The sequence below is a fragment of the Ursus arctos genome, unplaced genomic scaffold, assembly GCF_023065955.2.
Source record: "Ursus arctos isolate Adak ecotype North America unplaced genomic scaffold, UrsArc2.0 scaffold_25, whole genome shotgun sequence".
Lineage (NCBI taxonomy): Eukaryota > Metazoa > Chordata > Mammalia > Carnivora > Ursidae > Ursus > Ursus arctos.
Genome location: NW_026622930.1, coordinates 1,420,828 through 1,435,179, shown reverse-complemented (window position 1 = coordinate 1,435,179; position 14,352 = coordinate 1,420,828). Strand labels below are relative to the sequence as shown.

Genomic DNA, 14,352 nt, shown 5'->3' with positions numbered 1-14,352 from the left:
TCCTCGCCCTGGGGACCAGCCCCCCACCTCTTACTGTCCCCTCCCCACTCCCTGCAGCCCCTCCCCTCCCCCACCCACCCCATTCAGGACAACCTCAGTCCCTGGGGTTTCCCACTGGGGCCTGTCTGGTTTTTCTGGTTGCCTGCTGCAGGGGCTTCCCCAGGTTGAGTTGGGGGAGAGCCTGTCTTCGCCAGCAATCGGGACAAGACGGAGAAGACAGGCCCTGGAGTTGCTCTGGTGGGGAAGGCGGACCCCCAAAGCTCTGCTCCCCTCTTCTGCTCTCTGAAATGTCACCGTGTAATGAAGTCTTAGCCCCAGCATAGTGGGCACCTGTGGCTGGTTAGAGGGGGCCCCTGCGAGACCTGCCCCTAGGTGCATGAGGTTATTCCCTCGTCTCTGGGCGGGACCTGGGGGGGAGGGAGTGGGGGGCTGGGGGCAGGGGACCACCCCCCTCCCAGCACGCACACGTGTGTGTGTGTGTGTGTGTGTGTGTGTGTGAGCACACAGACACCTTCACCATCTTCTCAGGCGGAATTTTCTTTTTTTAAAATTTTTTTATTTATTTATTTTTGCAAGACAGAGAGAGAGAGGGAGAGGGAGAGAGAGCATGAGCACGAGAGGGGGGAAGGGACAGAGGGAGAAGCAGACTCGCTGCTGAGCAGGGAGCCTGATGCGGGTCTCGATCCCAGGACCCTGGGATTATGACCTGAGCCAAAGGCAGACGCTCGACCGACTGAGCCCCCAGGCGCCCCTCTTGAGGCATTTTCAAGGGGAAAGAAAAGGAATCCAGGGCAGGGAGGGAGACTGCAGCTTAAGGCAACGTTATTCACCAGCCTCAATAAATAAACAAGAGCCCACGGTGCTTCACAGAAAGTTTGAATTTCTCTTTGACCAGAGAAGTAATCATCCCGCAGTCCCCGTGTCCCCCCCACATCCCCACATCCAGGCCTGGGCATCCTCCCTGCTGAGGCCCCGCTGATGCTGCAGCTGTGGAAGAGAGAAGCGGGGCGTTCCTGGAGACTGAGCCAGAACCCAGGGAGGGGCAGACCTGGGCCCACCTGCGGAGGAGGGACAAGGGGGGGGATCCCCGCAGGAAGCTGCCCCTCCAGGAACCGGAGCACCACCATCCTGTCTGCAGGCCCCCGTGTGCTAGCTGTCTGTTGGGGGCTGCCTCGTGCCCCCCCACACTCGCCTGTTGAATCCCAATTCCAGTGTGGCTGGAGGTGGGGACAGGCCAGGCGGGGGGTGAAGGGGGTGGTGATAAAGGTTAAGAGAGGTCATGAGGTCCTGATCCTTGGGGCTGGTGCCCTTATGAGAAGAGACGGTTCAGAGCTCTGTCACTGTGGGAGGACACAGCAAGGAGGTGGCCTCTGCAAGCCAATGAGGGCCTCCTCCTCCCCAGAACCTGACCGTGCGGCACCTCGATCTTGAAATCCAGCCCCAGAAATGAACATCTAAGCCCCGGCCTGTAGTGCTGTGCTTGAGCAGCCGGGCTGACCGAGGCCCCCAGCGGCCCCAGAGCCCCACACTGAGCTCCTCTCTCCGGCCTGCAGCACTCAGCCCCACCCTCGCCTGCCACTGCCCATGACGCTGGTGAGACGTGTCACCCCAGAGCCGCTGAGGCCCCAGCCAGGTCCTGAGAACGGCTGACACCGTGTGTCTCGCCCTGGAGTGCAGCCCCTTCTCCCTTCCACCCCAGCGCGGGGCAGGTGACATCCCAGTGTAAAGACCTTCTGTGCCTTTGGCCAGGTGACCCTGAGGTGCCAGGGAGCTGGGGGAATGGCAGCCTCGGGCGGGCGAGCGCCCCCGCCCTGGCTCCCCTTGGGCCTCTGCAGAGCACCTGCAGCCGGGCACGGATTTGCCGCCCACCTGCTCCCCCCCCCCCCCCCGCCACGGCTGAGGGAACTGGGCATGCCTCTCAGAACCCCGCGTCTGTCCTCGAGCCTCGAAACACGTTCCTCTGATTCATTTGTTACCCACAACACACTGGAGACCGGAAAGAGGCACGGAGGAGCTTTGCGAAGACGCGGAAATTCTCCCCCTCTTGTTCTGCACGTGGGTCGCGCGGGTCTGTCCGCCGAACCTTGTCAGACTGCCCGCTTAAGCATACGGACCTCACTGCACATCATTTTACCCCAAAAACACAGTCCAACAAAACAGTCGTTCTTTCAGAAAGTCAGGAAGTACAGACGACGAGAACACAGTGCGTCCCCGGCGTGTGGTGTGCACGCAGGGACGCCGTCAACACCGCCGCTGCCGGCTTTGCTAACTTGGATCACCCGCAGAGCACGATCCTGTTTCCACCGATTCTAACCAGTATTTTCAGTGACTCTGTGACTTCATACTGTTTGCATAAACCGAATGTTCTCCCTGTTTCCAGGGTTTTCCTTTCAGCGTAAACAGGCCTGCCACCCGCATCCTGGAGCTCGAACTTTGTGCACGCTCTAGATTGCTGTCGGGAGATAAGTCCCGGGGTCGGTATCACTGGGGCAAAAGGCATGCATGTTTCAAAGTTTGGGATTTTTTTTTAAATGCCATGTGGAAAGCAGTGATTTCAACAGACTTTCTGGTCCTGCCTCTCATTGGATCTTTATTCCCCGGGGAGGCTGGCGGTGCTGGGCCTGGAGGGGCAGGAAGGGGTGGGCCCCCGTGGAAGGCGTCACTCCTGCTGGCGACCGAGAGGGGCCGCACACACTAGAGCCTCGCAGCTAAGTCTCCGAGAGCTGCAGGGCTGTGGAGACCTGGCCTCGTGAGGGGAGAGCCCACACAGCCAACGATCGCCGCCATCCTGCTGCTGAGAGCCTTTGTCGGTTCCTGACAGGGGGCTGAGGACTGGGCCGGGCCCACATGGGGAGCTACAGTGACAGAAGGAGAACCCAGAGGAGCTTCCCACAGCCACAAGGGCAACGATGACAAAACTGGAGGCTTCAGCGTCCTCGGACGCTCCATTGGCCCCCCCCACCCCAAAACACTTGCGAAATCCTGGTGCGGTACCCAGCAGGAGGCTGGGCCCCGCCAGGCTCCTGGTTAAATCTCTAATGAGACCAGTGCCTGAACCAAGGCTAGCCGGAGCAAGACTGAGTGTCACCAAATGACGCCCCATCCTGCTCCGGTCCATCCTCACTCGGCTGTGGGACCTCCTCCATCCTAACTGCCCAAGGGCTGCTCCCAGCAATGGCCAAGTGGCTCCAGTGGGACCAGCTCTGGGGCAGAAACATCCACAACTGCTGGACATAAAGACAAATGTCCAACAGCATGGACAGCAGCCACAGCCAGACAGAGGCTGTAGGACATGGATGCCCAGCATGCAGGACTCGCGGGTAAGTGTCCCACCTTGTGCCTCCATGTCTGAGGGCGGGCCAAAACCCCGATGGAACCCGCAGGCTTGCTGGCCTAAAACTCAGAGGCTGGAATTGGGGGTGACTACAGCAGCTGGAAAGTGAGGGACGACCCCAGAAAGGGAGCCCCGAATGCTCCCTGAAGAATTGTGCTCAAACCCCTGGCTGGTCTGTGCGCTAAGTCTGCACGGGACAGAGTCCAAGCAGCTCCGTTAACAGCACAGAGATTTTACACAGAGGAGACAGTGTTTACACTCTGAGTCCAGTTCAGTTAACCGCTCAATAAAACAAAACAAAAATGAATGCTCTGCAAGAGAACACAACAGAACGCCAAACCCCCACACCATTCCCGTGACGACGTGCAGGACGCAACCCCAAATCACTAGACATGCAAAGGTCAGCCAAAACACCGTTCCGAGGAGAAAGGGAAACAAACACAGAGAACCCATCTTCCCTGGCCCTGCACTAAGAGGAAAACCGGAGGAAACACTGAAGGAAAATGATCCCTGGTGTAGGCGTGAAACTGTAGGAAAACATGAAGTCCTGAAAGGATGATATTTGTGGACAAATTCAAGCAAAAATAGTGCACAACAGTGCTCGTAACACCGTGTGGAGTCTGAAATACAGGCAAAAACTACGGACGTCACAGCCAGAGCTGAGAGGGCGGGTGGGGGTGTTTGCAATACAAACGTGCAGCAGAGCATCAAAGGCTGGTGTCCAGAATGTATAAATATATAAAGAACTCCTACAAATCAACAAAAGATAGACGACCCACAGGAAAATGGGCAAACAGACTTGAACGTCACGGAGGAGGAGCGTCTGGAGATCGGTAAACATATAAAGGTGCCCATTTCACAAACCAGCATGGAAACGCAGATTAAAACCCCAGCGTCACACCCCAAACCCACAGAAGGGTCAACACGGAACACATGAAGCCTTCCAGTTACTGGCAAGAGTCCGCATTCACTGGTGGCGGTGAAAGCTGGCACACCCGCTTCGGAAACGTGTTTGGCGGTGTCTGTGCAAGGGAGACGTACGCAGACACACACCTAAGATTCACCCACAGGAATGAGCACGTGCGTGTCCCAAAACACCTACCAGGACGCTCAGAGCAACGCAAACACCAAGGCCAGAGGCCACGCCATCAGCAGTAACTCGGGTGAATAAATGGGGGGCCATTCACCCCCCGGAATGGCACAGACAACACAGTAGCCCCCTCCCAGACCTTGTGCTGCACTGAGCAAGCAGATGCCAGGGAGCTCACACGGGAGGCTCCCCTTTCAGGAAGACCAAAGCCCGGGGAACAAGTGGGGCAAACAGCACTCCGGTATCCTTGGGTAGGGGTGCAGGGGGGAGGAGAACAAGGGGCGCTCAGGGGCAGGACCTGGGGACGGTCGCCTCCGTCTGCACAATGGTCACACGGTGGTTCAGGTGGTGACGTCGGACGCACTTGTCTGACTATTCTGCGTCGGGGAAGGTGTCCCAGTCAGGACCCCTGGAGCTGCACACTCAGGAAGCAGAGCGAGGCAGAAGCTGGGGAGGGTGCCCGGCCCCGCAGCCACGAGGGCTCAGCGGGCCTCTGCCACGGCAGCAGACATGGGACCGCTGTCCCCGGTGCTCTCATGTCCATGTCTTTCAGTCTAGGGAGATCCTTTCAGAGCCAGTCTCCTTTGTAGTGATAAAATATTTCCCCGAAATTCAGCAATTTCTTCTGTTTAAACCAAATGAGGTAAGTGCGATGTTTGGCATTCGAGTAAAGCGTCGCAGGGTTCTCCCGTCCTGCTCTTCAGTGATTTCCATCCTCTTTCTCTACGGCGTATTTGCTGGGCAGGATGTCTGCAGTAAGGCTTAGCAATTTAACAATGGTTATTTCCTAGTGGTCCAATTCAAATCACTTCTACAGAATCTTTCTAAATTTTTTAACCTACTCGATATTTTTAATAGCAAGCATTTTAAAAAAACATTTGTTTTGTGCCTCTGGTTTACCTATCGCTAGCTGGGTAACCTTCAGCAACTCTCTTAACCACTCTGAGCCTCCATCTTTACAATTTTAAAATGGAGAGAATATCACCAAGTTCATAGATTTTGATAAGGATTAAGTTAGAGCTTTCAGGTGGAATGTGGATGTGTCTATTACACATTATTTCACCAACTGGCCAGGGCGGGGTTACCCGATAACACAGATGGCCCCGTTAAATCTGAATGTCAGACAAACAACAAGTAAGTTTCAGCCTAAGTATGTCTCATGCAGTATCTGGGACCTACTTATACCAAATATTGCATAGGACATGCCTATATACTTATACCAAAACAGTATTCATTGTTTATCTGAAATTCAAATTTAACTGGATGTCCTATATTTTTATTTACTAAATTTGACAACCCTGCTCAAGGGTGTTGCTGTGCCTTTGCCTACCTGGTTTAGCAAGTACCAACCCTGCACCCAGCACAAGGCTGGCCTTCAATAAACATGGACGGAGGGATAGATGGGAAGACGTGTGGGTGGATGGATGGACAGGTTGATGGATGGATGGATGGATGGTGGGTGGGTGGATGGATAGATGGACGGGTGGTGGGTGGGTGGATGGATACTGGACACTGTAATGGTTTTAACACCAAACAACTGTAAGTATCCCATGACAGAGTCAGGGTGACGCAAAGGAACTGCCTGCTGATAGGAAGACCCCCCAGCTTGGACACATCTTACCATCCTTGGGATTAATGTGCTCAGCTTCTGTATCTATCAAATGGAAATGCTCTGCTGTGCCCCAGGCAGGAGGAAGCCCAGTGTGCTGGGGCATGGGCCATGTATCCTTGACATGGGAAGGAGGGAACCTGACTGCAGGCTTCAAAACCTTCCCAGCTCCTACCTGATTTCACATAAAAGGTGACCTCTCCATTCCAGCACCAAGGAGCTGCTCCCAGACAGCTGACCACCCCTGTGGCCAAGGCCAAGCTTGCCAGCCTCTCCCGGCTGCCATCCAGAGGCTTCTTCACTGCTGGTGTCCAGTCAGATACACCTCTCCCACCTGGGGGTCCTGAGCCCCGGGAACCACATCTTTCCAGAGAGGCCCACTTCCACCTGGAGGGAAGGGGCTCCTATCAGTTGGGCCCACAGCACCTGCAGAGATCTTGCTAACGGGCCCTCCTGTTTTGGAGAGCCGTCCCCCTGTTGAACCGAGGCCTTGAGAAGCCACGCTCCAGCCACCCCACCGTGACAGAGAATGCCTGAGGTGGGGGTCGTCTCCCCCGGGGGGGCGGGGGAGAGCATCTTCACGAACATGGCCCTTCCCCAGTCAGGGCCAGGAAAGACCCGAGGTGAGGCGCACCCCTTCCTCCCCCAGCAGCCCTCCACCCGCTCCTCCTCCCTCTTCCCAAGGAGACAGATGGTGATGGAAACAGCCTCCTTCGTTTTCCGGGGGATGACTCAGTGTGCAGCTGCTTCCTCAGCCCCACACAGCAGCCAAAGCCTGCTCTCCCCCGCCCAGGAGCACCCCCCCACACCGCCACTCCTCCCGGGAGGATGCTGGGCAGAGGGGCGGGGAATCTCTGCCAGGACACCCTCTCCCCCGGCCTGGGCTGCACGCCCAGCGCCTCACCCATCCCCATCCGAGTAGACCCCTCCGAAGCCTCTCCTTTCCCACCCACCTGCTGACGTCGGCACCCCTGGGCAGCAGGGAGGACTATGTGTTGTGGGTTCCCCTGGTGTCCCAGGGTGCAGGGTGAGGAGAGATGCGGGGAGCAGGGCAGGGGAGGGGCAGGAGATGGGGGGCCCAGGCTGAGCCCCGGTTCTCAGGACACTGAGAGAGGGCTGAGTGGAGGGGGAGGGGAGGGTTAGGAGGGAGCCCCGAGGGAGAAGAACAAGGGAAGTTTCCAGAAGCAGGAGGTCCAGAGGTCAGTGTGGAATGCTGCAGGAACCAGACAGACCAGCCTCCTCCAAGGAAAATGTGAGCAGGAGCCCAGCAGGGCAGACCCACCCAGGGATTGCCCCTGGGGACGCAAACCCTGACCCCTCAACTCAGAACTGGGTCCTCACTCAGGGACAGCTCTCCCCCCTGGAAGCCCCCCAGGACCTTTGGCGGAACCCCCCACCAGCTCCTCCCTGCCACCCCACCTTCTCTTCTTCTGCCCCTCCTGTTCGGCCTTGCCGCAGAGCCGCCCCCCAGGACAAGGGCACACACGCACGCACACTGTGTAGCCCTGGGTGCAGAATCTGAACGCCAGTTAGAGTGAGTCCCTCTTCCCTGCCCTGCGGGAGAGAGCGGCAGTCACCCCACCCCCACCCCTCTGGTCCCGCCCCTCCCCCCCATGCCCGGTACCTGCCGCAGAAACTGAGCTCAGGGAGGTTGGGTCCCTTTGCCCAGGGCCACAGGCGGGGCGGGGGGGGGGGGGTGGTCTGGGACCCTAGACCCCAGACCACAGCAGGCAGCTCCCTCCATGGGAACACACACTCACCTCGGGCCTGGGCAGGTAGCCGGGACTCAGACCAGAGGCCTCCAGCTTGCAGCCGGAAGTCTGGGTAGGTCCCTGGGCCCCCTGGGGCTCCTGCAGAAGGTCCCCAGACAGCTGTGCAGACTCCAGACCCTCCTAGTGTCCCTCCCTGTGTGCCGCCCCCAACCTTGAGCTTCAGGTTCCCTAAGTCGGGAATAACAAAAGGCCCCTCACCTCCCAACCGGTCAGTGCGGGGAAGGGGCCGGGGTGCTGAGCAGCTGGTTTTCTCCAGGGTGGGAGATGCCGACTGCGGGCTGGAGCCTTGCTCCAGCGGGGAGACCCAGATGTGAGCTTCAAGTCAGGCCATGGCACCTGCCCTCCGCGTGGCCTTGAGCGAGCGAGCTCTTAGTCCCTTGGACCCTGGGTGCCCGTCTGTTGACAGGTGCTGACACCCGCTGGGCAGAGCCGTGTGACCGTGGACTGAGCCGAGCCCCAGCAGGCGCCCTGGGTCGCACGTTGAGCCCCACTGTGTGTACCTGCTGCTCTGAGTGCCCTTCCAGGGCGGGGCCTGGGGCTCCTCCCCACCCTCTGCCCACTGAGCTTCCCACTGCACATTCTGGAGCCGTCGGCACGGACCCACAGCCCCACGCTGAGGCAAACCACAAGGCCAGGCCCTGGCTGAGCCACCCAGGCAGGGCCAGAGGCACAACCAAGCTCCTAGGTCCCAGGCCTGGCAGGCCCTGCCAAGGGCTGTGGGGGAGCCAGCCGCCCCTGGAGAGACCCAACTGCCTGCCTTCCCTTGGGGCCATGGCTAAGCAGAACTGAGGCCCCAGCGGAAGTCAGCACAGTGGTCAAGATGGGCTCCCAAGAAGGGCTTGTAAATTGCCACATGCCCATAACCCTAAGCTTACCTCATTCACAGCAAGTGCTGGGGACCCTCGCCGGCTTCACTGCTGGGCACCCCTGTCTCCCATGGTCTTCCTGACAGACAGCCGGGCGGCAGCCCATTCTCCCTGCGGCAGAAACCGGAAGCTGACCGCTGACACACACTCAGCTCCAACCCCAACAGCGCCTGCCAGCTTGGCCCTGCCTCCCTGCCTCCCTCCCTGCACCCAGGGGATCTAGAGCCTTCCCTGACTCCCCCAGCCTCCAGCCCCCAGCCCCCAGTCTACAGTAGCCAGCTGGTCCCCACCAGGTCACAGGAGGGTTGCTCGCCCCTGGGCCTCATCTCCCACCCCAGCCTCCACGACACGCCTGTCCTTTTCACAGACACTGGAGGGCACTGCTCCAGGGGTTTCATACAACTCACACTGTTGGACCCTCCGGCAGCCGTGGCTGGGACCAGCACCTCCGCTGGCACTCTAACGGGTCTCCCAGCTCCAAGCAGCCGGGGTGCCCGCCCAGGACCTGACCGCCTATGAGCACAGAACCAGGATCTGGGTCCGGGGCCAATGGCTACAGTGCTCCTGAGCTGGACCACCGGGCCGCACTGCCCGCTGTCCGCAGGGCACAACCGGCCTCCGGGGGGCCCTTGCCGGGCAGGTCAGGCCCACTTCTGGAATGCGGCTCATGGGCTTACACTCCCTGTCTGCACAGGGCTACCTGGGCGGCAGTCAGACTGCACCTGCCCCCCCAGGGCCTCTGCACCCCCACATGCCCAGCCCAGCCCCCTTCTCACCATCCCCCCTCAAACCAGCAGCCTCTCCAGGGAGACGGGTGATGATTCAGGCCTGAGTCAGCAGCTTTGGGAGAAGGACTTGGCCACCTCTTTGCCAGCACACGGGGGGAGGGGGAGAGAAGAGTGCAGGGAGCTGGGGTCAGCAGGGTCCCCTGGCCAGCACTGAATCAGCCACAACCCTGCTGGGGTGCTGGAGCCCAGGAACCCTGTCCCCGGAAGCTTTACACACAAGACCCATCCTGTGGGAGGGGGGTCTGGACCACTGGGGGCCAGCGCAAGAGGGTCGGCAGGGAGGGGGGGGTCTCCTGGCTGGAGGATGGAGAGCTGCCCTCGGGCTCAGTCGGACTGCAGCCCCCCATGAGCCCCCACCCAGTGGAAGCCTAGCCACAGGAGGCCGCCCTCACTCAGCAAACACCCCTTGGCGCCCTCCCAACCAGGTCCCGGCAGGAAGCGCAGACACAGGGGTGCTGCGCAGGGCGCCCAGCCTGCAGTGTGCAAAGCAGCAGCCCCGGCTCCCGGCGCGGACGGTGCGAAGGGCCCCAGAAGCTGAGGCGGGGAGGGGTCCCTCGCTGTCCCCTTTGCGCAGACTTTGCATCCGGATCTCCTGAAGTCATCTGTGCTCACCAAGTCAGCAGCGGACACAATTTAAAATGGGATAAAGACAAAGGACATCCTCATGACAGCCGTGGACAGGAGTCCAGTGCCACGGGGTGTGTCTCGCCTTTGTGGACTCAGTGTGGTGTGGGCTGCTCCCAGCTGCGCCGGCGTGGGCTGGGGACACGTCCGGAAGGGCCAACTATAGAAGGGCTCTGGCGGGCGCTCCCCCAACAGCCAGTGGCCCCCAATTTGGCAAAGGGAGCAGCCGTGCTCACGGTGGTCGGGAGACCACTCGCGGGAGGCCAAACTCCACCACTGCTCCGCCCATCAAATTAGAACTAGATTTCCAGTTAGTTTAAAAATGTGGCCAAAGAAATAAGGAATTGGTAAGTTAAAGGAAACGGGGGTGCGCCTGGGGAGACCCCAAAGGGCCTCCCTGGGGAGGGACACACGGAGTCGGGGACAGCCTGGTGAGGTCCCAAAGGGCACACATCACAGGGACAGCGGGGGGGGGGGGAGGGGGGTTCATACTGGGGCACCCCTGCAGAGCTAGGGCGGGAGGAAATTACTCAGACCCCCCACCCCCCACCCCGCACCTCTCGGGCCACACCTGGTCTGGAAACCACAGGCTAACCACACAAACCTGTGCCTGAAAGAGAGGTCAAAGTTCAGTGGGAGGGAAGGGAGAACAGTGATTGTCCGGACCGACTGGTGGGAGGAGGTCCAGGAAGAGCCAGAGGGACTTGGTGGGGGGGGGGGCGCCAGGGTAGTGTAGGGTGGGGGCCACGCCTGCAGAACCAGCAGCCTAGACACTGGTGTGGCCAGCGTCTGCAGAAGGACCACCCTGGGGTTTGAGCTTTCGGTTACCTGTCACTCTCTCATCTGCAGCTGCGGCTCAGGAGGCACACTGGCCCTGCTGGGCGCTCAGACAGGGACAGGGCCGGGGCGCTGGGGGCAGAGACTCAGGGGGAGGCCTTGGGAGTGAGCAGGCCAGACGGGCACGAGGAGCCCCTTCCCCGCCTGGGAATGAATCTGTCATCTCTACCCGTGGGACAGCTTAGGCGCAAGCCGGTTCTTTTCCACTAAGGTGAAGCCCGGTGCCTAATTCAGGGATGGTGGGGCCAAGGGGAAGCCAGACCTGAGCTCGGGTTATTCTGGGACGATAGGTGGCTGCAGCATTGGGGGGGCCCAGGGCAGAGCTGAAGGCCAAGGGGTGGGTCAGAGTGAGGCAGGCGCCGGCTGGCCGCGATTTCATTCATAAATACCTCTGTAACAGCCTCCTTCCCGAAAATAAAACCTTCGAGACCTAAGAGGCCCCGGCTTGGCACCATGTCTCTAAGAAACACAGTCCAGGAGCCAAAAACCACCAGCAAGGGATTCCAGACTTAGGTCCCATCTCTCTAAGAATACCCGGGACAGTCCAACCCATCAGCCTAAATGCCCTTCTCTCTCTGCCCTCCACACTTCTCTGAGCCCCTCCCCTTCGCCTCGCCCCCAGCCCTGCCTCTCTAGAGGAAAGAGAAGACCCCTCCTTAGATCTGCAGCTTCAAGGCCAAGGGCAGGGCGAGTGGGAAAACTCCTGCATGGTGCAGACCCTGGGCTTGGGCGCAGAGGCTCCCAGACGCCTCCTCACCCTCGAAGCCCTACGGATCCCCCTGGGGACTCCATCTGGTGTGCCCCCAGTTACTCCCTCCCCCCAGTCCCCAGGACCAGGGCTGTCCATCCCACTTGTCCGTCTCCACCTTTCCTGGGCAGCCTGTCCCACTGCGGGCTGCAGAAGCCCCAGGGCTGCTCCCTGCTTGGCCCCTGCACCTCTGGCCATGACCCTGGGCACACGCCGCCCTCAGGGCAGGCCACCAGCTGCCTGGGGGACCGAGGGATCACTGGCCCAGCCCGCCCAGACAGATGCTTGAGGGAAGGGCGCATGGACAGAGGGATCCCCGGCCCGGAGATGGGCCAGCTCTGCCATCACCCCGGCCTCCGGCCGTGCAGCGTCCTCGGCCTGCGGAGGCAACGGACGCGCCTGCCCCTGGCGGTGGGGTCCACACAGTCTCAGCAGCCCTGGGCCATGGCGGTGCTCCATGGTCACCACTAACACCGAAGCCGCTTCCAGGGGACACAGGGTCAGGGTCTGCCAGCCTCGGGCCAGCATGTCACCAGCTGATCAGCACATGACCTGGTTCTACGTTTCTGGTTAAAGACAGCTTCTTTCGCCTCGAGTTGACCCGTGAAACCTGTGCTGACTGCCCCCCCCGCCCCCGCACAGTCGAAAATCCCCGTATAACTTTTATCTGCCCCTAAACTTGACTGGTAACCGCCAGTGATGACACATTTTGTATGCCGTACGTCTTACCGCTGTGTTCTTACACAGAGAAAGCTGGAGAAAACACGTCACCAAGAAAATCATGTGGAGCATACGTTTGCAGCACCGGACAGCATTACGGAGAAGCAACCGCGTCTAAGTGGACCCACCAGGTCAAACCCGTGTTGCTCAAGGACCCCGTGCATGGCTGACTCGTTCACTCCCAGCTCCGGGCCGGCCGCTCTAACCGGCACCTGAAGCAAGTCTCCTGACCCAGGTGTGTTCCTGGGAGGTACGTCCCAGCCATTGCAACGGTGAAATCCCCAACAAAAGGACAAAAGTGCGGAAAACGCATTACCGGCTAGGCCAAGAAGGACCCTTGCTCACGGTGTGGGATTGAAACAAGGAGGCAGGGCATCGCCTCCTTCAACCTCAGCTGGGGACCTGCTCCTCAGGGATTCAAAGTGTTTGCGGCCTTGGGCATGTTCCCAAATGGCTGCGGTTTGGGGGTTATAAATACGCGTTAACCAGTAGGCAAGCTCGTAAACATGAGATTCTCCTGTGAGCACGTGTGGGTGTTCAAATGAAGGGGGGAGAGGCCACTCCCTGACCGAAACCTCCACTGCCCGGCCCGGCCACTGTCCCTCCTGAGAGCTGCTGTCTGGTCCCACTTCCTGGACCCCTATCCCCGACCAGGGGTGGTCCCCCACGGACACCAGCCTCCAGCAGCCAGGCACCAAGAGCCTGGCACTCAGGTGCTCCTTGCAGTTTGAGCTGGGAACGCAGAAGAACTTTGGAAAACTCAGAGAGGCTGCCGTGAGCGGGTCCTGAGGCCACAGGGTCACGGCGCTGAGGGAGAGACAGGAACGCTGGGAGAAGCAGGGCCCAGGGCCAGGGCCCACAGCTGCCTCACCCTACAGCTCCCGGGCCTGGAGGTGACCAGAGCCATGGTGTCCTAACACACAAGCACAGAGGCAGAATGGCTCCCCAAGCGGCAACCCTGGGTGCCCAGGTTCTTACTCCCCGGTAGAGCTAGCCCTGACGTGGATGCCTGGATGGACCAGTGGGTGGATGGGTGGACAGATGGACAGGTGGGTGGGTAGATGGACAGATAGACAGGTGGGTGGGTTGGTGGGTTGGCATACTTTTGCTGACTCCATTCTGTAGCAGAATCAGAGGTCATTTCAGGGCATCCCAGAAAGGAAACAAAAGGAAAAATGTTTCAAAATGAAAGCAATGAAGAACGCTCTGGGTGCCTGTCCAGGGAAATGAAACTGAAGGCCAGGCTGCTGCCCAGGGTCTCTGGGGGCCGCCGGGGGCCTCTCTGGGCTCATGGGTGCCCACCCACCACACTCAGGGCTGTCCTGGCTTTCACCTCCGCATCACGCATCAGGCAGGGAGACTGCTCTCTGAGAAATGCCCACGCCTGTCTTCCTGCTCCCAGCAGAGCTCCCACTGGCAGGACCAAAGCCTACTCATCCCAGTCTCCGAGTTCTGCTTCCTGACGAGAGGCGGTGGCCGGCTCTGTGCCGGTCGGGGCGCAGGCAGGGCGCCCTTGCTCTGCCGGAGCGTGGGGAGGAGGGTGCTGGCATCACGTGGACTCCGGCCTGTGTGTCAGAAGCGGTTGGCCTCGTGTTGGAGCTCCAGCATGTTCCTTGGCCTCGGCATCTAGGTATCCAGAGCTGAGGGTAGGCACGGGTGCACCCCCAACTCCAAAAGGAGACCCTGGCCCCAGGAAGGGATCTGCCAGGTGGACGTGGCTTCCAGAAAAAACGTCCATCATCAGACAGGCTAAGTGTGCTGTCCTGGCTGCAGGACAGGAAACCAGGTCAGAATGAGGCCTGGATAGGGGTGTGCCTGGGGGGGGGGGCAGAGTTACTAAAAGAAATGGGGACCGGGGCTGGGGGCTCTTTATACATGTCAGTGGTTAAGCAGGATGAGCCCTACAAAGCTGAGGCATGGTGGGTCAGGGCCCAAGGCCAGAGGGAAAGCCACCCTGACTGAGA

The 14,352-nt window shown here is 59.9% G+C and overlaps 1 long non-coding RNA gene across 1 annotated transcript; it reads right to left on the bottom strand.

The window, feature by feature from the left end:
- Positions 1–534: 534 nt before the first annotated feature.
- Positions 535–8,819, bottom strand: LOC113267197 (uncharacterized). Its single transcript, XR_003320614.4, has 3 exons — positions 8,681–8,819; positions 6,209–6,420; positions 535–5,185 (listed from the first exon to the last, which is right to left on the bottom strand). It is a non-coding gene; the product is annotated as an uncharacterized LOC113267197 (long non-coding RNA).
- Positions 8,820–14,352: the final 5,533 nt, after the last annotated feature.